Source organism: Mesocricetus auratus, unplaced genomic scaffold, assembly GCF_017639785.1.
Source record: "Mesocricetus auratus isolate SY011 unplaced genomic scaffold, BCM_Maur_2.0 Super-Scaffold_100011, whole genome shotgun sequence".
Lineage (NCBI taxonomy): Eukaryota > Metazoa > Chordata > Mammalia > Rodentia > Cricetidae > Mesocricetus > Mesocricetus auratus.
The window spans coordinates 4,314,742-4,331,308 of NW_024429195.1; the positions used below are offsets into that span (position 1 = coordinate 4,314,742).

The window sequence follows — 16,567 nt, forward strand, 5'->3', positions numbered from 1 at the left end:
CCTTACAACAGAGTTGTCGTTAGACAGAAGTGCCTTTGTTAAAGCTATATTGTGTATGATGGCAGTCTCGTGACAGTTTTTCTTATACATTTGCTAAAGGAATTATAAAACTATGTACTTAGTTTATACATAGTTTACATATTTATACATTTAGTTTATTTAATTTTTTCATTATGTTATGATATATATGTTATATATAATATCATAATGCAACCATTTGGGCAGAAACAGAGAGATTCTAAAGAAAGATACTTGTGAACCTCTTTTTGCCAACAGATTGTTGAAACTCCAGTTCCCAAGAACAGGAATTTTCCCAGAATTCTCCTTCTGGGAGAATAAGAAGACAAGCCTTATGCCTGCCACAAAAGAAACTCGTTTAACAGGAAAAGATGTCACACACTTGTCAGACCATCTTTCAGGTGAAACTGGAGCCCAGGCACTGACAGACCGCTCTTTAACTAGGACTGCTAATTTTTGCACACCTTTCTGCTTGTTTTGTACACTAAATGAAAAGATAATAGAGTCTGAAAAAGATGGAAGAGAACATATCCTGTAAACTGTGTGTTCTCAATGCAGAATCAGATCGCGGAGATGTTGATACTCTGAGTTATTCAATTTTGTTGCCTCAAAACCACTTTTCCCCCAGTTGGTTTACTGAAAACTGCCTGCATGAGCTTGTTAGAGTCAACAGTTAGCTTTTAGAAATCCTGTTGGTGTCTTGAAGTGAGTCACATAATGAGACACTATGGAAAACAGCAAATGAGTACTTTTTCTTTTTTCTTTCGTACAGCCTTTCTCTTTTTCTTCTCCCTCTCTCCCTCTCTGTCTCTAGGGTTAGGAGTGAAAAATTCAATGATTAGTACCCAGCTGGCTACTAAAAATTCCCTGTAAAGTTGTTGTAAACCAAAGTACGTTCTTGGTTAGAAAAAGATGAAGGCTGAATAAAAGAATGTTTTCTCAAAATTCTTATATAGCTCCTGAATTTCTCCCCAAATGAACATATGTCAAAAAATAAGCGCTTCATTTAAAATGGAAAATGTTCTATTTTGCTTCTTGGGAAAGTTTCTATTAAGGATTTTCTCCGTGCCCCAGGACTTCGACATGACTCCAGAGATTCTCTTGGGCTGAGATTCCCAGCAGAAAGCACAGCTTCATGCTCTCCCTGGTGAATGTGGCTTTGGTCCCAGGCCACATGTAGGTGTCAAATAATAAGTGCAGCAAATTAAAGCAATAGCAGCTCAATATCTCATAGCCATGTAGATCCTGGAGGATTCCAGTGGGTCCTCTATGGTCTCATAGGCCAAAGCACAGACCCTGTCACACACACTAACCCGATTGTTAGTAGGGTCATTGTGACTGGACTGACTGTACTTTTCCTTAGTGGTCTCTCTTGTCTATAGAGTATCTTCTCTACCTTCACACCTTCAAACTATGTATCAAATTCTTATTGCTTTGAATCTTTCTGGCTCCCTCTTCTTCCATCAGACAGACAGCACTCTCTTCTTCAGTCGTTTCTGTGGGTATCTGAGATACACCTACATTTCATCAACTAAAAGTCACTTGACTTGGTAACTTCAACTATCTTTGCAGAATTCCTTCATCATATAAGATAATATGCCATAGATGTCACGGTTAGTCATATTCATAGGCTTGAAGACTGAGGCGAAATTTCTCCAGGCCATCTTAGAATTAGTGCTACCCAGGCCTTGTCCAAGTTTTAGCTCACTTTGCCCTCTTTAGCATGAATATGCTTTTCACTATCTCTGGTAACAGACCTCCAGTGAGCCTTCTCCTCGGGCTTAAAAGTAACATCAGATGAATCAGAATTTCCAATTTTGCTGCAGTGAGGGGCAGAATTTCATGTACAAAGTTAAGTCTATACACAGCACAGCTTCTAGTGTTAGTGTCTGTTTGGGGGAGTATTTAAATGTTGCTGCATAAGGACATTTAATCCTTTGTATTATTGCATTTAGTGATGCTTATCTTTGAGAGAAACAAATTCAAATGATTTCTTAGCGTCTTGAAGTATAATTAGGACAGTGTTTTCTAAAGCCTTTCTTTTGAAAATGCCAACAGTTTCTGATAAATGAAAGGTCATATTCATATTTTGTCATTAAAATCATTATCTTTGCATGATTAATTGTCTTGGCATTCAATAAATGATTGTACTTACATTTTGCTGTTATTATATGAAAAATACTGATTTAGATCCACAAGAATGTTAAAGTTATTAATTGATTGTAATTGTCCTAATCTCTGTCTTTCATTATCTCATCAGTTTAATGACATGAAATAACTGCAATTTATGAAAGGTAACCCACTTCTAAGTTTAGCTTGTGATTTTGAAAGCTAAAGGTCCCTAAATGGTGGCATGATCTTCTGAATCAAGAGAATGTAATAATGCTAACCATTCCCATGTGGAAGTTAGCATTATTCTGTCTTCAAAGGAGGAAAGTTTCACAAGATACTTTTTTTTCTTCCAAAGGAAAACAATTCAAAATGCTCAACTCTTACCCCTTTACTCTCTAGAGACCGGCTGTGTTCGTTAGAAAGTGTTAGCTACCACTGTCCCTTCCTTCCTACCTTTTGTATTGTGAGGGATGAGAGAGTTAACTGTTGAACAAATGCAAATTCTGTTTTGACCTGAAGTACTCTATAGTATTGCTTCCCCTCATTGATGTGTCTTGGTCTACCCAGGAAAACAGAACTTCAGACTTTGTAATTTTATCATTATGGGGACTATTATTGACAGTCCCAACCTTCATTCATATACTTCTCTTATAGTCTTTGGCTTTCCTTGTGAGACAGGCAGAATCCTTTTGTCAGGACTTTAGTCTTCTGCTAGGCACTGAATGCTCTCTTCCTGGAGAGAAGCCAATCAAGACAGATTTATTCTTGCTATTAAAACAATAAAGAAACAGCCTATTAATTTTTACTATTAAAAACTCCTGGTCCCTATCTTTCTAAATCTTATTCAATAGCTTTCGTTTAATCTTTTGGAGTTTTAGATTACTAGCTGTTTTTTTTTAACCCCTCTCCCAACTTACCAAGATTTTATTTTTATGTTAGCCGAAGACACATAATTAAGGTATTCATTTATCTGTGTATAAATTCAGTTATATGTACATCAAATTCTATTGCTATGATACTGTTCTCAGATTCCCTGATTCAAGGCACTAAGAAGAAATTGGGCGAAATAGACTAAGCTTTGCCTCCTTGCTTTTTTGATAATTAACTAGTGGCTCACATGTTTATGAGAATATTCAAAATATTGTCTTCTATTATTTAAACCTTAAACACTAGACCTAACAAGAAAAAGGTACAGAGGGCAATTGTGTAAGTTTTTGTTTTCCCTTTTCTTCCACTTTCCTCTCTTTCTTTCTATTTGTCCTGTTTCTTCCTCTGCAATAATGATATTTAGAGGGGACATTATTGAGTAACTTGTGCATGTTGAAGAACTTTGAATGTCAGAGTTACTTCTCTATAGCACAGGATAAGTGCGCTCTTATTTAACAAGTATATTAACAATTATATAATAAGTATATTAGCAAAGGGGACAGTAACACTTTACATTGTGGTGTTTCTCAGAAAGATGTCATATTTAACTTACGTTTTCACATCATCATACTAAGTCGGTAGCTCCTAAAGATTTCTTTAAGAAACTTGCTATAAATTGTAGAAATATTTTGTGTGAAATTTCAGCCAATTTTTAGAAAGAACCTCTCTTGTGGTTTTCTATAAATTATACTTTTGATAATTATCATAGAACAATTGTATTGTTTCTATGTGACCAGAAAAAATAAAATTACATTTGTAAAATACAGGTCATAAGTACAAAAAAAGAGCATTACAGTTGATAATGGGATTTGTAACTTAAAAAATATCATGCAAGTTATACCATTAGAATAAAAAAAAAAAGAGAGAGATGTGCGCTGGTTATTTTCATGTCAACTTAACACAAGCTATAGTCTTCGGAGAGGAGGCAGTCTCAACTGCGAAAACACCTCCACAAATCTCAGCTGTAGTCAAGCCTGGAAGACAAGTTCTTATTAGTGACAGGGGAGAGCCAAGTGTATTGTGGGTGGTGCCACCCCTGGGCTGGTGGTCCTGGGTTCTCTAAGAAAGCACGCTGAGCAAGCCATGAGGAGCAAGCCGGTGAGCAGCCCAACTCCGTGGCCTCTGCATCAGCTCCTGCCTCCAGGTTCCTGCCGTGTGAGAGCTCCTGCCCTCACTGCTTGTGATGGTGGACTGTGACCCGGAGATGTGAGTGAAATAAATACTTTCCTGCCCAAGTTGTGTTTTTGGTCACAGTGTTTCAGCTCAGCAATAGCAAGCCTCAGGCAAGTGGGAAATGAGTATTACAAAGAAAAGGAGTAGTGACAGGTGTCACAGAAGTAAATGGAGAAGGATAAAGCTGGTTGCCACGTGAGCCAAACTAAACCTTGTAACTAACATCAGTATATTTATCTGGCTTCCTCTCTCTGTGTGACTTTGAAAACTTCAACTCAACTCACTTCCTTTCTTGAGTGAATCGCATCATTACAAACTAGAAATGATGAAATCTGGTAATACGGCTCCTTCATATTGTGAGTCTGACCCCCTCCATGACTTGCTGGCAAATCCCTTGCACCTCTGATTCTTCCCCTATTCCCCCCTCTCGCTCTTTCTCTTTGGAAGTCTCACCTATACTCTCCTGCCTAGTTATTGGTCAGTCAGCTCTTTATTAAACCAATCAGAAGCCACCTTCAGCTGAGACACATCTTCACAGTGTACCTAAAGATTATCCCACGATGTTGCTCTTTCAGGAGTTACTAGGTGGTGAGGTCACATAGACACCCAAACATTGCATATGGTTACCACTGCTCTAGGATACCATACAGAACTTGGAGGCAGTATTCTATTGTTAAATATACTACACAGAGTCAGAGAACATGGAGAAATCATGCTGGTACTGACCTTGAAGCTCCACCTGTATTGGCTAGCTTTCATAGTGCTGGATGTCAGTGTGCCAGCTACTGGAGAAGCAAAAATAATTATCAGTCATATCTAGATGTGAACCCTGTGTGCTATAATAATGATTGGCTTGGAAAAACACGCCCACTGGGAGTGGTGGCATAAATACTATGGAAGTAAACATTCGTAGTCTGATTGGATGTATGTCCTGTTGCACGGGATAGAACCCACACCAGACATCATTATTAGACTAAGAACCTGTGGCTAAGCAGGCCATAAGCCCTAGGGAAGATCCTATTACCATGAGGGTGCTGAATAGACATTGGATTAAACTTATTTCTAATGACTTATCATTATCCCCATAGATCAATGACTCTTTTGACCCTCTTTGGGAAGACGCTATTTGCAGTAGATAGTGATTAACACAGAGACACCCCACCTGGCCAATGTGCAGGGAATGTGGAATTTTCTGCCTCATAGAGTACATAGATACCACAATCCCCTCTTCAAGGCTCAGCAATCATTGTGGGAGAGGGGACAGAAAGAGTACTAGCATCTGAAGCAATAAACGCATGCCAGGAAGCTTTATCTTCTGAACAATCTGGACAACTGTGCACAAGTACTCACAGTGGTTGCAGCAGTAAGTTAAAAAAAAACAAACATGGTCAAGGGTAAGCCAGTCCAAATCCCACAAGGCAAGAGGAGCTGAACACACAGCCCCACACCTAGCCATGGAGCTATTGACAATTGTTACCTGCTGGCTGAGCGAAAGAGTTTTCGCTAAGAGTGGAGCTCTTGATAAGTTGACTACGCTCCAGTAAGAGAACACACACCCATGGATATTTGGGCAACACAAATTTGTCTTAAAGGATCTAAAAAAATGTGACGTAAAATTGGGTGGTTAGGGAAGGAAAGTGAATTCGGAGGTGTGCACAAGTGTGTGTGTGTGTGTGTGTGTGTGTGAATGTGAATAAAGCCATTGTATGAAATTTATGAAGAACTAGCAGCAGCAGCAGCAGCAAAACCTCAGTTAAAAATCTGTGAAGCCTACTGATGCCTGATGGCCTTGAATTCTACATTCTGTTTCTCAAAGTAGATTTTGGTCTGTTTGCATTTCTCTGTGTTCTGGCTACTCATTCCCCTACCACCCATGGGTTTGTACTCTGCTCTTGAATCTCAGTCTACGACTGGGGTTTTGCTGAACCTGGATACTTTTTTTTTCCTGCTCTTTTTGTGGTAGCCCTCAGTTCCTCGGGACACACTGCTTTTCATCTCAGTTCAAGTGAGTCTTCTTAGGGAACAATGTGGTAACTCTGTCATATGAAAACACAAAAACGTGGATATTTTTAGCTTTATAGCGGCTTTCTCGTTCCTCTTTTGTTCATTTAGACCATAAATGGGCACCTAGGGCCAGTGTGATCATCTGGAGTCCATGACATAAATACAGCAGGGTTAGCTTTGAGCTTTTCCAGAATGTCCTCAAATTATTACTTAGATCTTTATAAAAAAGAAACACAATGGACCCCAGGCTGATGGCTGAGAGGCCAGCATGGGACTGATCCAGACCCTTTAAATTTGGGTGTCAGTGAGAAGGCCTTGGTTATCTATGGAGCCCAGGGTAGTAGATCAGTATTTATCCCTGGCATACGAATGGACTTTGGGAGCCCATTCTACATGAAGGGATACTCTCTTAGCCTAGGCCCTGCCCTGGATGACATGACAGACTTTGGATATCCCCATGGAGGGCCTCACCCTCCCTGGGGAGCAGAGTGGGGATTGGCTAGGGGATTGCAGATGTTTGTGGGGGACAGGGGAGGAGGGGAGAGAGAGGGAGCTGGGATTGACATGTGAAGCAATCCTATTTCTCGCTTAAAAAAAGAGAGATAGAGAAAAAAACAAACAGTTGGCTGCCTACAGAGTCTAACTCTGATGTATACAAGAGTACTATAAAATGTGTTATAGACTGACACTGAGAGACTACTTGTGGAATCTGAAGATAGGGGTATTGATGCCTTTTCCCCAACAGCTTTTCTGGAATGGAGGTTTGCGTGCCAACTCAATTTGCCTGACAGTGTGCTCTCTAACTGGTGAATCATCTCTCCAAATCTTTTGATACATATGTAGCTCTCATCCCTCATCAAAGGAAGCTTCTTTTTCCAGAAGATGAAGACCATTGCAGAAATCCACAACTGGCCACCATGCAGAGAACAATTGACCATAGGGGTGTCCAATCTCAGTTGATATTTAAATACAACATGTACACTTAAGCCTCAGGGAATGTTACGGAAGAGGAGGGAGAAAGACTGTGAGTGTCAGAGGGCCATGTCTGCTTCCAGACAGTATCCTCTGTTTATGATGGGGAATGTGTACCCCTGAGATCTCAGCATGGTTGCCTGAACAAGACTGCAAAATGACAATGCCAGTTGATATGCCACTGTTAATGGAATAACAGAATAAGTCTCAGCTTCTCCCCTGGATGAAAAACTTCATGCAGTTAATGACTACTGAAAGAAGGGGTTAGGTACCAAGGGATGAGGCCTCTAATAGGATACATCCAATATCAAATGGTCGGCCCTAAACACACATAAATGTAAGCAACATCAAATAGACTCAGCACACACACACACACACACACACACACACACACACACACACACACACACACACACGCTTGAATTTTGAGACAGTCTTTCTCCATATCGTCCTGGCTGTCCTGGAACTTACTCTGGCGGCCACTCTGGCCTCAAAATCAGAGATCTGCCTACTTCTGTCTCTCGAGTGCTAGGATTAAAGGTGTGTGCCAACACCACCTGGCTGTATTTATATAGCAATACATGTATACATGTAAAATAATAATTCAGGAAAAAGAGGTCCTGAAAAATATTAATTGGCTTTTTCTCAACTTGTTACCCTCACTTTAGGATTCTTGTTTGTGATCCTGTGTATTCCTTCCCAACTTCCCTTCTTCCTGTGTTTGCTGTGTCTGCAGAATCGCTTCCATTCAAAGAAAATCTTTAATTGATGGATCAAGACTGAAAAAAAATACAGAATATCATTAAGAAGTTTGATGAGTTGAAATTGTTTTTGCTGTCTGCTGTAGGGGATGTGTGTTTCTCTCTCTCTCTCTCACTCTCACTTTCTCTCTCTCTCTCTCTCTCACACCACACACACACTCACAGGCTACAACAGTGACAATGGACTGACATTGGTTAATGGGAGAGGAAACTTTATGGCAGGACATCCAGGCTTGATGCTATCGGCCACTCTGCTTTGTTTGTCCGATATGACTGATACCTTCCTCCTCTGCCATGGCTGCCATGTAGAGGTGAAGATTCTGCACCTATTTTCAAAGCTCCTAGCCACTGCTTGCATCGTTGTATTTTTGCCATATTTATTCTTCCCTTTAGAGCTACTTGCTTATGAGAATGAGTTTATATTTTCAAAATTTTGCTCTGTATCTTTGTAATTTTGAGGTAGAGGTAAGGGGTGAAAAAGAGGCCTTGCAGGTGAAATCATAAGCCATCCTGACCAGATGTCCCTACTATTCAGAATGATACATCTGCATCAAGTGTGTAGTGTGTTAGCATGAACTCAGTCCTGAGATGTGAGTTAAATTGAGAGAGATTAAAAAATTAAATAAATAACAAAAGGATACCAAGCATGCTCTGTGGTAGGAATAATGGAGAGATACTTTATGGGTTTAGATTTCACACTGGAGCTGCAACAGGGCTCTTAGCATGGCTACACTGCCCTCCAGGGGATAGTTTTGAAGTTGACCATAGCTATTCTTGTTATTGTAGGAGAGCCAGTATTTAATAGGTGGAGACCAAACGCATGGTTCATTTCCTATAATGTTCAGAACCATCTCATAATGAAGTGTTCAGAATGACCTTCTGACTCCTAGAGAGAATTTTATCTATGTCAAACAACTATTTCAAATAATCTAAATGAAGACTACATTCCACAGATTATAATGCTAAGTATTTTTGCAAGGCGCTCTCATTAAATGAGTCTTCTAGGAACTTAACCACCATATTAGTTTGGTGACAATCGCACATTTTTGTTCAGAGCTTTACCAAGAATTATTCACTATTTCAAAAATAGTCATTTCACAGACAGCAAAAATCTCATGGCACATAAATCATTAAAATCATAAGTCCTAGCTATTTTGTCATTTGTGACCTTCATAAGCAATAATGAAAAGAATCTTTTGAAAGGACTTAGAATCTAATATTGTTTGGAGAAATAACATGAACCTGAAGAAATTTTCTTGTAATCTGTTTCTTGCAAGGGTTTTATTTAACAGTCATTTTTACATATTTTGACTTTTGCGTGTGGCATAGTGATGTATATTGAATATGTCAAAACTCCTTATCTTTGTGCTCATATTACATCCAGAGGACAGAACATTACCATCACTGATGCTCTTCAGTCTTTTGTATAGAACTTCTTTTAAAAAATTAATAGTAGGTTTCTATGGAGTTTTTCAAATGGCATTTACTGTTCTCTCCCATCCTCCTTCCTGTTTTATAGTCCTATTTCAGTTTTACCTTTATCTCCCCAGAACACTACATTCTACTTCCCGTTCCTTGTAAGATCCTCCCCATTCCCAGATGCACAGTATATGCCTTTTTTGGATCTAGGCTACCTCATTCAGTATAATTCTTTTTTCTAACTCCATCAATTTTTTCCAAAAATTTCATTTTTTTAACAAATGAATAATATTCGATTATATAAATGTACCACATTTTTTCCTTATCAATTTGTTGGTTGATGGACATCTAGGCCGTTTCCAATTTCAGGCAATTATAAATAGATCAGCAATGAACATTTATGAGCAAGTGTCTTAGTTAACATTAATTTTGGGCTTGCTTACAGTTTTAGAGAGTTAGTCCATGAACATCATGATGGGAAACAGACAGACATGGCATCGGAGTGGTTGAGAACTTTAAGCCCAGATCTGTAGGCAGCAGAGAGAGAGAGAGAGAGAGAGAGAGAGAGAGAGAGAGAGAGAGAGAGAGAGAGAGAGAGAGAGAGAGGGGGACAGAGAAAGAGTGGGAGGGAGAGAGGAAGAAAGAGAGAGAGAGACAGAGAGACAGAGAGACATTGGACCTGGCACAGACTTTTGAAACCGCAAAGACCACCCTGAGTGACACACCTCCTCCAACAAAGCTGAATCTCCTAATCTTTCCCAAACACATCCACTAACTGTGACCAGGCATCCAGTCACAGGAGCCTTTGGAGCCATCCTGACACAGAACACCACAGGAAAACTATCTCTGTAGTAGGATTTATAGCCCTGCGGGTGTATGCCCAAGAGTGATATACCTGGGTTTTGGTGTAGATCTATTCCCAGCTCCTTGAGAAACGGCCACCATTGATTTCTGTAGCAGCTGTTCCAGTTTCCACTCACATGAACAACGAGTACCATCTTCCTTGTATACTTGCCAGCACTTGTTGTCATTCATCTTACTGATCTTGGCCTTTCTAATTGGGGAGAGAGGAAATCTCAAAGTAGTTCTATTTCATGTTTCCATGGTGGTGAAGGACAACGAGCATTTCTCTAAGTGTTTCTCTGCCATTTGTGTTTCATCTTTTTTTTTAACTGATTGATTAGTTATGCACCCCACTTTTGAATTAGAAACCTACTCCTGAAGAAGGATACATGTAATCTAATAAATAGGCTAAACAGTCACCAAAGTATACATAGACAATAATGCCCCAAATGGGTACCTATGAAATCACATAAGACACACCCCCAGCACCAGGAATAGTTTACCTCTTCTTTATTCATTACCAGAGGGCTTCCTTGGACCCTCCCCTGTGGAGTGTAGTCTTCCCCACCATCTGCCTGGGCCCTGCCACAGTTGCAGTCCCCAGATAACACACAGGACACTATATTAATTATGAAGCTGTTGCCGTTTGCTTGTTTCTTACTGGGTAGCTCTGACTTAAGTATTTAACCCATAATTGCTAACTTTATCATAGTCAAATTATACATAACAGAACAGTTATCAAATAAGAACATACTTACAATATTTTGTCCATTAACATTTAGTAAGATTTAAAGAAAATATAATCTATCCTATCTTTGTGAGTCTAAAGTCTTATATGTAACTTATCTGTTATCATAACTAAGGAAAACTATAACTTCAACTATCTGTCTTCAACTCCATCAAAGAACACAGAAGGATAACATATAAACCCTAGAATTTACAGAGACATCTTGCTACCTGGACAGTCACCCGAAGTTCCTCTGTAAAGTTGGGGGATCCATCTTCAGTCCATAGGCCACAGGGTGTTTGGAAGACTTTCAAGCTGTCCATATGCATTGGCAGTCCATCAGTCATTTCTCTGTGTCCTGTAGAAAGTCTCCAAACTCTTCCATGAAGCCGGAACCCTGTAGGACTGTTTGAGTTCAGCAGTCACTTTCCTGTGGGTCCTGCATGTCCAGTTTATATATCAACAGTCAAGCAGTCCAGGCAAGAGCAGTTTCTTGACCAAATGGCTAATTTTGCCATGTTGAAAGCAAACTCCATAACGAGTTTCTTTGATGTCCATCTTCCTCTCATGCATAATTGGTGCTGCCAGGAGCAGACATTTCTCATCGTCAAGAAAAGCCTAAACCACTTTAAATGCCAATTTCTGAAGGTCTTTGAAAGGGTTGAAGACTATCTACTATCTCAAATATATCTCTCTATCTAGAAAACCTAACTAACCTAACTATAAATTCTGACTATTATAAGTAACTATCTATAATCTGTATTTAATTATGCATTACGTTTTAAAAGACAGTATAAGCAAAATACTTAATCAAGAGGAGAAATATACATATCACAAAACTGACCTTGAATTTGTATCAACAAATGAAAAGGCATACCAATACAAAGTATTCATTTCAATACCATAAACTACTTTTACCTTAAAAAAAAGATTGGTTGTGATCATTAACCCATTATAAGGAACCCCGTTCATATGAAAACAAAGATTTATAAACAATATGGGAATTTGGACATTGCTCATTCCAAACTGCTTTCTTAGCCACTGAGCAACTCTTTGGAAATCTGCTTGCCTCTGCCTCTGGAGTGCTGGGATTAAAGATGTGTGCCACCACACCCAGCTACTTCATTTATTTTTATTTTTTCCAATATCTTGTTTCTTTTACTATCCCAAGTCTACCTATATTTTTCTTCATCTGAATCTCACTTTACTGTAAAACTTTGTTTTTATGGCCACGTGTCTTATATAGGCTAAAGAAAATTGCTAAAATTAAAGTGGAAACAGCTGCTGGGTTTCCAATATGGTGGGCGTAAGTTTGAGTCCAGTTCATGGCCTCAGTCTATGCTGCCAGATGCTCGTCAGATGCTCGTGCACACCACTCAATTGTTAGCAGAGCCTCTTAAAAGAACCTTGCTGGTTTTTTTTTTTTTTTTGCTCATGCTGTGTCAGGAAGACTCCCTTAAGTGAGCAGCGTGAGTCTCTGCTTGTCTCTAGCAAAACCAGAGCCCATCTGAGAAAAATGCTGCTACCAAGAAGCCATGCTTCTCCCCATTCTTTTGTTTCTAAAATTCCTTTTAAGCTTTTGTCATTCTATGTGGAAATTCATATCCCACTTCTGACAACCATATGTAGAGTGCAGCCTTCCCCGCCATTGCCTAGGCCCTGCAACAGTTGCAGTCCCCAAATAACACACAGGACGCTATATTAATTATAAAGCTGTTGGCTATTTGCTTGTTTCTTACTGGCTGCTCTGACTTAAGTATGTAACCCATAATTGTATTACTCTTACCAGAGAAAAGGGTCCGGGCCTCTTACTCCTCTGGCGGGCTAAATTGTGTCTGCCTGTGTCTCTCCCAGAATCCTCCTCCACTCCTAGTCCCGCCTATCTCTATTCCCTATTGGCCAACAGTGCTTTATTTCCCATCCCTCTCTAACATCACAGATTATTGCCAAAGCAAGTGATTTCTTGGCACAACCTGATGAAAAGGCCTTATTGCTGATGACAACACTTAACTTATGTTATCAAACTTGGAAAAGTAAAACTGGTGCCTACCCAGATGCTTCACCCCTGCTGACTAATGTTCACAGAGGCAGAAAGTACTCTGCACGTTACGGTGTTGGGGGAAGGGGGGGAAAGTAATCGTCAACATCACCCAGATACAAACCCTGTATTCTACAGCAGAGACCTGCCTGAAAGTTATACTGGTGTGATATTTTGGCACAAAGGTTATGGAAGTAACTGTATTAGTCAGGGTTCTCTCTAGAGTAATAGAACTTAGATAATGAATCTCTCTATATATGGAAAGAAAGGCAATTTAATATAGTGATTTACAGGCTGTAGTCCAGCTAACCCAACAATGGCTGGCTATGAACAGAAAGTCCAAGAATCCAAAACTTTCTCAGTCCATGAGGCTGAATGTGTCAGCCGGTCTTCAGTATATGCTGGAATCCTAAAGAAGTAGGCACTAATGTCAATGCCAGAATAGACTAGTTATCAAAGAGCAAAAGATTACATCTGGAATAAACTAGAACCCAAAAATGGAGAGCACACCTGTGATGAATTTATGCCTATTTTGAAATGGAAAGATGGGCTTCTAATCCGGATCTTTGAATTAGGAAGATGCACCCTTAATCTCTGGTCTTTAACCCAGATCTAATCTGGGTCATTTACTCTGCTGTCCACTTCTGGAATGTGCCTGAATAATATGCAAAACCATCAGCAAACCAGGCCCCAGTCTTCTCTTCTGCGGGGCCATCCTTTTCCTCGTGGTTCGTTGGCCACTAGTCTGCGAGGACAAAGGGAGCGTGTGGGATTTGTGCAGCGATGAGTGTGATAGAACTACCCTTTCAGGAGTCAGCTCCAGCGAGGCAGCTCAACTTTATTCCAAAGTGAGGGGAATACATAGGACAACAGTCAGCACCTGGAACATCACCTAATGGGTGCTCACAGCGTGTTTCATTTGGTCAAACTGGGGTAGAGAAGAAGGGAGACAGTGCTCTGGCATCCTCCAAGTGGGCCAGTCCCTGGAGCCTAGAACGGTGTTGCGACCTAGGTATGTGTCTCCCTAACAAAGAAATGCCATTGGAGAATGTTAGGGGAACTGGGCAGAGCATGAGAATGAGCATCCAAGACAGCAAAAGCAGCCAGGAGAATAATGGAAAGGGAAGGCTGGTGCGGGCAGCTGCATCAGGTTGCATCAATAAGGCCATGTATGTCCCCCCCCAGGTATTCTGGTCATGAGCCCTTGGGTGTCTGCATTACTCCCTCTTTGATATCTCTGTGATCGACAAGTGTGCCATCTTCTTGACTGGGGGGCGGGCTGTGTCAGACTTTGTGGGGTGGTGTCTGGACAGGGAGAGCAAATCCCCTTCCAATTGTTAGCAGGCGTTGGGTCCCTTCTAACACCTATCAAGTGGGTCCTCCCATTGGACCAGAATGGATGGGTGGTGCGTGCAGTGGGTGGCTCTAATGATGGACAGTGGGGGAGGTTGCCCTGGGTAGCATAAACATTCAGCCCATTGAGTGTGAATAGTACCAGATTTAACTGAATGTTTGGAGGTCGGGAGTCCTGGCCTTGTTTGACTAGTTTTGTTGTTGTTGTTGTTGTTTGTTTTGAGCGTTTGGTGTGTTCTTTTAATAACAGCTTGGCCCTGAGGATTGTGAGCGATGCTTGTGGTGGACTGTTTTCAGAGCCTTGCAAACTTATAAAACTGGTGGCCCCTCTAAAGGCTGGTCCATTATCAGTTTTGATCTGGAGAGGGGTACCCCATAATAGTGAAGGTTGAGAGCAAGTGGTTAATTAGTTTCTTTGAGTTTTCACTACTTTGTGCCGTAGCCCAGGTGAAACGGGAGTAAGTGTCAATGTTGACAAACACAAGTTTCTGTCTACCAAATGATTGAATACAGGTGATGGCAATCTGCTAGAGGTCATTGGCTTTAAGCCCTCTGGGATTCGTGCCCAATTGTTGCATATGCCCAATCATTGCATAGCAGTTGTGTTGATTAGGGAGACACGAGAGGAGCGAGTTTTGAGGATGTGTTTAAGGTGTTTTATGGGGGCACTTAAATTGCAGCCCCCTCAAGTTGATATGGCTCAGCTGATGGAATTCTTTAGCAGTGAGGGGTGGCATAGTGAAAGCCCATGGTTGTGGCAATCTTATTGGCTAAGGCTTCACCATCAGAGCGGGAATCCAGGGAGATATGAGTGTGACCATACATGGTGGACAAATTGGGACATTTTCTTGTTTGGAGTATGTTTGGCACTTTTATTAGTCGTGGGGGAGAAATGATTACCGTCAAGCTTAATATAAGAGCGGGCCAGCCAAGGGAGTAGGTTAACCGCATAAACGCTATTTGAATATATTAGACTGAACAGTTCTTGGGGGTGTGTTAGAGCCAAGAAGATGACATACAGTTCCTTGAACTTGGGGGATTTATCTGGGAGGAAGAAAAAGATGTGAATCAGTATCATTGTCTCCTCGATAGCTTGCATATGTGGCCCCTTGATGAGCCCTCCCCGTCTGTGGAAGCGGTGGGAACTGTGGGATAGGGGATGGGAAGAATTAGTGGAGAGGAGTAGTAAGGTTGGCAGAAATTTATCCTCGAGGTAGTGGCTGTCTGTTCTTCCTGAGAAGCTTATGAGGTGATTAGCAAAAGAAGCATGGTTTCCCAGGAGCCATGGGACATCTGGGAAGGGTAAAACAACCCTATCAGGTTCTTTCCCTGCGCTCTCTTCCTGTCCTTATTATAGTGAATAAAGCATTGATCTCAGCTAATAATCGAGGAGCTCCCCCTATTGGTGTATGGAGCAAGCCTGGGATCCCCTGAGACTGGTATAAGGCTTTCACTACTGTTGGAGAGGAGTTGGATATAAGGACTGGTTTTTGTGGGTCATAGCAAGCCAGGGATTTATTTTTAGTGTGGCTGTTAATAGCATAAAGGGCTTCCTTGGCTGCTGGTGTCAAGGAGCGAGGAGAGAACAGGCCTTTGTCATCCTTAAGTGAGTCAAATAGAGGCTGCAATGGGCTGGGTGGTATGGGAAGCCTAGTCCCTGTCAATCAATATTGCCTGAGAAGCTTTGGAGGATATTTAGGGTTGTTGGCTTGGGGAAGTCAACAACAGGTTTAGCTGGCTAGGGTCATCTCTGTCCCCAGGAAGGTGATGGGGGGGGGATGGGACAAGTTGGATCTTACCTTCTGCTGTCATAAATCCCCTTTCTTTTACGGCTTTTATGATTAAGATTCTCTAAGGTTAGTTTTTGGTCCTGTTTTTTTTTTTTTGTCTTGCCATGTTAATAGGTCATCCATGCAATGATATTATGTGGAGACTGGTTTAACAGGGTTTTTTTAATGCATGGGGTAGAGCTTCCTAACGAATAGTCAGGTGTTAACCATGATGTCTTGAGGGAGTGCCCTCCAGTCACATCTATCAGTTGGTGCTGAGTTGTTATTTTAGACGTTAAGAAGGCAAAGTTCGTGTAATCTTGTTGTGGAGTGGTATCAAGAAGAAGCAATCTTTACTGTCTAAAATGAATATTGGGGCATTTATTGATGTGACAGAGGCAAGGGGAGGTTCTACTGAGGAGAACCCCATATTTTCATGGTTTTATTCGTT

The 16,567-nt window shown here is 40.9% G+C and overlaps 1 long non-coding RNA gene across 4 annotated transcripts; it reads right to left on the bottom strand.

Moving 5' to 3' along the window:
* Positions 1-234: 234 nt before the first annotated feature.
* On the bottom strand, positions 235-12,793 carry LOC121143162. 4 transcript variants are annotated; one of them, XR_005880296.1, is made up of 4 exons: positions 12,743-12,793; positions 10,282-10,440; positions 4,957-5,015; positions 235-2,863 (listed from the first exon to the last, which is right to left on the bottom strand). It is a non-coding gene; the product is annotated as an uncharacterized LOC121143162 (long non-coding RNA). The 4 variants fall into 4 exon arrangements; XR_005880295.1 differs by lacking the exon at positions 12,743-12,793 and adding an exon at positions 11,187-11,356 and having other exon boundaries at positions 4,957-5,012; XR_005880293.1 differs by lacking the exon at positions 12,743-12,793 and adding an exon at positions 11,187-11,356.
* Between the last annotated feature and the right edge of the window lie 3,774 nt (positions 12,794-16,567).